Genomic DNA, 6,548 nt, shown 5'->3' with positions numbered 1-6,548 from the left:
ACCTAGCATAACACTTTCAAGGTTCATCCATGTTACAGCATGTATTGAAATTTCTTTCCTTTTTAAGACTGAATAATATTTCTTTGAATATAAATTTTTTGTTTATATTTTGTTTATCCACTCATCTTTTAGTGGACATTTGGGTTGTTTTGGCTACTGTAAATTAATGCTGCTATGAACATTGATGTACAAATATCAGTGTTTGAGTCCCCCCTTTCAGTTCTTTTGGGTATATACCAAGTAGTGGAATTCCTGGATCATATGGTAATTCCATGTTTATTTTTTTGAGGAATTCCTGTACTATTTTCCACAAAGGCTGCACCATTTTACATTCCTACCAACAGTGCACAAAGGTTCTAATTTCTCTCACATCCTCATCAACACTTGTTATTTTCTTATATATACACATATAAGAACCATCCTAATGGTTGTGAAGTGGTATCTCATTGTGGTTTTGATTTATATTTCCCTGTTGATCAGTCATGTTGAGCATCTTTTCATTGCTTTGGTGATCTGTTTATCTTCTTTGGGAGAATGTCTTTTCAAGTCCTTTGCCCATTTTTTAATTGAGTTGTTTGGGTTTTTGTTGTTGAGTTGTATGTGTTTATACATTCCGGATGTAAATCCCTTGTCAGATATATGATTTGCAAATGTTTTCTCCCACTCCATGAGTTACCAAATATTTTTATTTCTATTCATGTGCCAAATTTTATTTTTAAAATGTGCTCAATCTTTCACCAGGGAGTGTTCAGAATTACTCTCCCAAACAGACTTCCTCTATATAAACATGATACTATAGTTTAAAGACCAGATGAGAAATTTTCATTGGCAAAATGTTTTCCTCTTATTTAAGTAACAAGAAAAAATATTTCAAACTTCCCCTATTCAAAACCTGTCTCAGTAAGATACTTAATTTAGTAGCATGTTGAAAATTGATTTTCTTTACCTGCTTACACAGTAAATTAGATAGATTAACAAATCTGACAACAGAAAGCTAAAGCTCTCCCTGAGGGGTGAATGTAGGGACATTTTTTAAAATAACACTTACAGTTTGTGCCTTGCCATTCACCAACCACAAAGGAAAAATGAACAAGCCATATCCTAGCAGAGAATAATTACCCTCTCCAGAGGTAAACTGTTAAATTGTGTCGGTGTAAGTAACATTCAAAAAAATATTGAATATCTACAAGTCTTTCAGTCAATCATTTATTTTATGAATTTTATAGACTCACCTCTGTGTTAGGCACTAGTGACACAAAAATGAATGGGCACAGTTCCTGCCCTCAAGGAGCTCTCACCCAGGTGGAAAAAACAACCAAGTAAAAAGACAATTACAATACAATATGGTGAGTATCAGAGAGCTCTGAGGAGTGTTTCCATCGTGGATAACTCACAGCTAACTGCTGTGAGGAATAGCTCAGAGTTATCAAGCCAACTGATCACCTACAGGGGCTCATGAAATTCATTATGAATATAAAACCTTATAAAATGTTAATTATTGTTATTACATTCTTTGTATTCTTTTAGTATTAGAGATAGAGTGTATAAACCACATAGAATTTGGGGTCTAAAATTTTTTAAAATTCATTTTCATTATGAAAATAATGCATTCTTATTGTAGAGAATGCAAGCGATACAGAACTCACCAGAGGTAACCATCATTAACGGTTAGTTATGTTCTATTTCATCAAAGATGCCAATGACTGTGAGATGCTTCCTAAATTCAAAAGTGCTAAAAAAAAGTTAGAGAGAGAAAAAAAGAGAATTTTAGGGAGCACTTCAAGTCTTGGGTATATATGAACAGGGGGCAGAGGCACCAAGGCAGTCCTGTGTAAACTGTATAGGAAAATTATTAGGAAATCTGACTGGCATGATTAAAAGAGGATTACATGCATTTTTATACTAACATTTTGTATTTCTAGGTGCTGTACTGCACTAAAAAGTAGCATTCCAAAAATCTCTGGCTCTTGGAAGATGCTCCCAAAGTTTATGTTCCTAGAGTTGTACGTAGTGTCTTATGAGTAGGTTAAGGAATATGATCCTTATCTTGCTGAAGATTTAGTCTGTATTATTCAAGTAAACCTTTTCCTGGAAGGAGATAAATCCCTAGTTGCTGAAACATTGGTCGATAAGTATATATTGTTCCCACATGGACTTATCATGTATGAAAGAGAATACAGCTTTTTTTCCCCCCATTCATCATCCCATATTTGTTTTCTCTTCTAAAATCCAAAGGGTTTTAAAGAATGAAAAATGTTGGGTTGTAACCTGTCCAACTGCCAGGTCTCTTCATTTTAGAAACATTAAGGATGCAGCATGATGTAAAATAGTACAACAGGAAGACCTGTGTGTGGAAACCAAGGTGCTACTCTTAACTCTACCACTAATTAGATGTGTAATTTTAGATAAATCACTTAACCTCTCTAGACCTCTGTTTCTCATCTCTAATTTCTCTATCTAGTCCATAGATTATTGTGCAGATCAAAAGAAATCATAAATGTGAAGCACTTTAAAAAATGTAGCAATGCATGTTATAAACTATTAATATATACATTTATTATTGGTCTGCAAAGTCAGTACCAGACTGAGGTTAAGAGGTGCCCTTGCCCTGAGCCCTGTACTTCAGAGGGCCCTGCATATCATAAACAGAAATGCATATACATTTATTAAATATCTTTCAACATATTCCTAGAAGATATGGCCTCAGCTCTGACAATAACAACAACATTCTTTGGAGCGATTCAAAGCTTATACACAATATTTTCTGGATCTGATTCAAAATGGATCATCTTTATTAAACATACCAAATTTGACCTCACAGCCACTCTGGGTTAAAAATTGAGATGCCATTTAAAAACTGTTAGAGCAGTTAGGTTTAATTTAGACAAGAGAGTGAGCTGCACTAGGATAGTTAAGTGAAACAACAGATGATCCTGAGATAAATAAGGAATTGTGGTCTATGGTGGAAAACATTTTTTATTTTGTGCTAACCAGTTATTTGGTATGGACTATTGCTTACTATTAATGATGTTAGGAAATGTTTACAAAAGATACAAACAGATCTAAGTTTGCCTATTTTACTTTTTAAATAATCTAAAATACTTTTAAAATTTTTAGAGAAAATGATTTTTCTAAATAGAAAGATACAAAATGTGACACATACAACAAAAGTGATATTCCAATAAGATAAAAGAAAATTGGAACAAAGAAATAAAAATGTTTGCATGATTGTGAAGACATTCATATTAAATAAATTTCTATATATAAATAGAAAATATATAAAAATATATATTATATATATATATATACACACACATACATACACACACTACTTTTTAAACATTCTAGGTAAGGCATGGTCTCCTGTGAAGAGATTTGAATGAATTAAACCACATATTTTTCTTTTGTTTTTCTTTATATCCCAACATTGAAAAAATTGAAAGAAGAACTTAGCACCTTATGGATATAGATATTGCTTAAAGACTATTGAAAAAAATCATAGTATGAGTGATAGAATTGATACAATAAAAGTAATTTCTAATATTTTCTGCAATGATTATCATTGCAATCCCATTAAAATGTTTGAATATAATAATTAAAATTCATAGTTCATTTCCAGATATAAATATTGATTAAGAAATTTTATTGACAGTATCAGTTGCTACTGCCTTAGCAGAATAAAATTTCTCCAATTCTATTAAACCAAATTTTTAAAACATCTAACGTTGATATATTCATGAATAATATGATATTATAGCTAGGATTTGCTTCAAAATAATTGGGTATAGAGAGTTGGGGAGTGTAGATGAAGCACAACTGACTAAGAGTTAATTGTTGAAGCTGGATAATAGGTACATGGAACCCTCTATACTTTATTTCTACAGTTGTAAATGTTTGGAATTTTACATAATAAAAAATTAAACAAAAAAGCTACATTGATTCAAGAAAAGTTGTCTATTTTGCTATTAGTGTCAATATAAATTACATATATTATAACATAATTATTTTCCTGAAAAAAAGAATATGTATACAATAAGTATATGATAATTTATAATTATGTACATCTTTATCTTATTCCTCATCCAAAAATCATCAGTCCATCAACAGAACATACAAATGTACAATATTAAGTCAAATCATTTTTGTTGTTTAGCTGACTTTCAGTCATAAAAAATATTGCTATATACATTGAAAATATTTTATCATAATAAAGCTATATTTGTCAGAGAAGGTATGTAGAACACATTTATTTAATTATTTAATGTATTCATTTTTAGCTTGATTTATAATTTTTAATTATTTAGACCTATTTATGTACCCCCCCTAGTCCTTCCTGGGTACTAAAAATGTTAGGGGCAAGCATGTTCTCAAAATTTCCATTTCATTCTTAATTTTAACAGCTAAGACTTTTTGGATGGAGATAACTAGAATACTGTCTTTATTCAACTTACAATTGTCCTCCCCATTTATTTTAGAAAAACATTGTACAATTATGCTGGACTTGACAAATAGGGCTCAGATATCTCTGAACATTTTACCCAAGACAGGAACCACGTGTGTTCATGGCTGTGTTGACGCTCTGCCCCTCTCCACAGATCAGTGAGCTAAACAGTCATCATCTCTTTAGCAAGAATAGATGAGATCAAGTTACAGTCCTTTCAGGGAAGAACTTAGGGGTGGTTTAAGATAACTGGTCATCCATATCAAGGATATTCTTTAGAGCATTCTGTATATAACCCCAGCCTCTTGTTCAGTACAAATATTAGGCTTTAGAACAATTTGTGTAGAGAGAAAGGTTAAGACTCCCTTCTTATATATGATGGAGACATTCCTATTTCCTTTGCATCTAATCCTCAAACTAGAAAATGTAAAATTATCTCGTCAACAGTTAGTCCATACAACCAACCAACAATTAGTTTGCTTTGTCTAAACTATTCATACACTCCTACCCCCAAAGTCCTTGGTATGCTTGGATTAACTGTGTGATAGCTCCCATCTCCATATGCAGCAGCACTGACTCTCGAAAAAACTTTCTCCAGTAAAGTACACTTACAACACATCTCTCCAAGTCTAAGACACTTTCGCTTGTAGGATTGACCAAAAATGTAGTAACCACTTTTTTAGGAAAAAGAGAAGAAAACTATAAAATTAATTCTAATTTCAGAAATATTGAAATGAGGGAGCATGTCTTAGAATTGAGAATACACTGAAATAGGATTTTTTTAAAGTACACTTTAGAATTAAGAAAGTTATTATGATTCTTATGGGAGGCCGAGGGGAGCAATGGGAGGCTGAGGGGAGTGATGGGAGTCAGAGAAAGGTGTACGCGTGGGTCATTATTTAGAAACAACATGGTGACCCTCAGCTCTGGTCATAAAGGCATACCGTGAGAGCAAGAGGACCTAGCAGGAACAACACCAAGAGTGGGGAAAGGGACTTGAGAGCACTCATTGTGGGTCATGGTCATAAAGACATATTACATCAGGAAACTTGCCTATGGCTGGCTCTGCTTCCAAATAATCCTAAATAACCACAAAACAACAGAAAGTTATTAAGGTGAGCCCTCACTTCTGTAACTTCATTCCTTTAGCTTATTGTCAAAATCTAACCACCAGGCAACACACGGGACCTTTCACTTAGCCTTCTTGAGAAACAGGGCTGAATGTTCTACCTCCTGGAACATTTAAAATTATATTTAATCTCATTTTAGTGGAATGTTAAAATATTTTTAAATCTATGTATTAAGAAATGCAAAATGTTTTGAGACTAAATACCAGAGGGTATAGTCATCAGGTGTTACTGTGTTTACCCAATAATTGGCCCCTTTCCTATAATAGATGAATCTGTTTCAGAATGGAAAAATAAATTAAACAGAAAACAAATTCCCTACATAAAGGTCATATGAGCTCTTTGTAACCAGAAATGAGGTATTACAGTATGTTTACTGAGCACCTGGTATTTAGTTCAGGTGGCTTGCTTCACTCTGTAAATGCCAATAACTAGCGTTTGTAAGTGTGAAGTATTATAATGGTCACTTTCATGTAATAATCGCATCCTGATTCTCTAACTGGAAAAACAACATAAAATTGTGAATACTATATGACTAAATAGGGAAAAAAAATATTCTTTAACAGTTTGGGACTAGAAACAGTGTTTGAAGATGGAGAAAAGAAAGGGAAAGAGGCATTCTGGACCTTCTTAGCAATTTTGATTCTGTCTTCAGCACCCCCAAAATCTAGGAGGGTACAAACTACTACAAAACATCTTTAACATGTCTCTGTCTTCCTCATTCTCAACTCTTTCTTTCTAGGTAGAGAACATTTTGGTTTTTATATGTTCTATTTCTTAAGCCCTGGATAAGAGGATGTCAGATGGTAACCAAAGGAATTGCCTCCTTCATGTATTGAGCTTCTGTTATGTGTCAGGAAAAAGGTGCTGGGTGTCCTGGAACCAAAGACGACTAAGGTAGAGTCCTTGATCTTTAGAAGCTTTCATGTGATGAAGGGGAGAGCAGTCAGGGATTGAGACCAGCCAAGTAAACAAATTGT

The sequence above is a fragment of the Camelus ferus genome, chromosome 15, assembly GCF_009834535.1.
Source record: "Camelus ferus isolate YT-003-E chromosome 15, BCGSAC_Cfer_1.0, whole genome shotgun sequence".
Classification (NCBI taxonomy): Eukaryota; Metazoa; Chordata; class Mammalia; order Artiodactyla; family Camelidae; genus Camelus; species Camelus ferus.
This window is presented reverse-complemented; position numbering follows the sequence as displayed.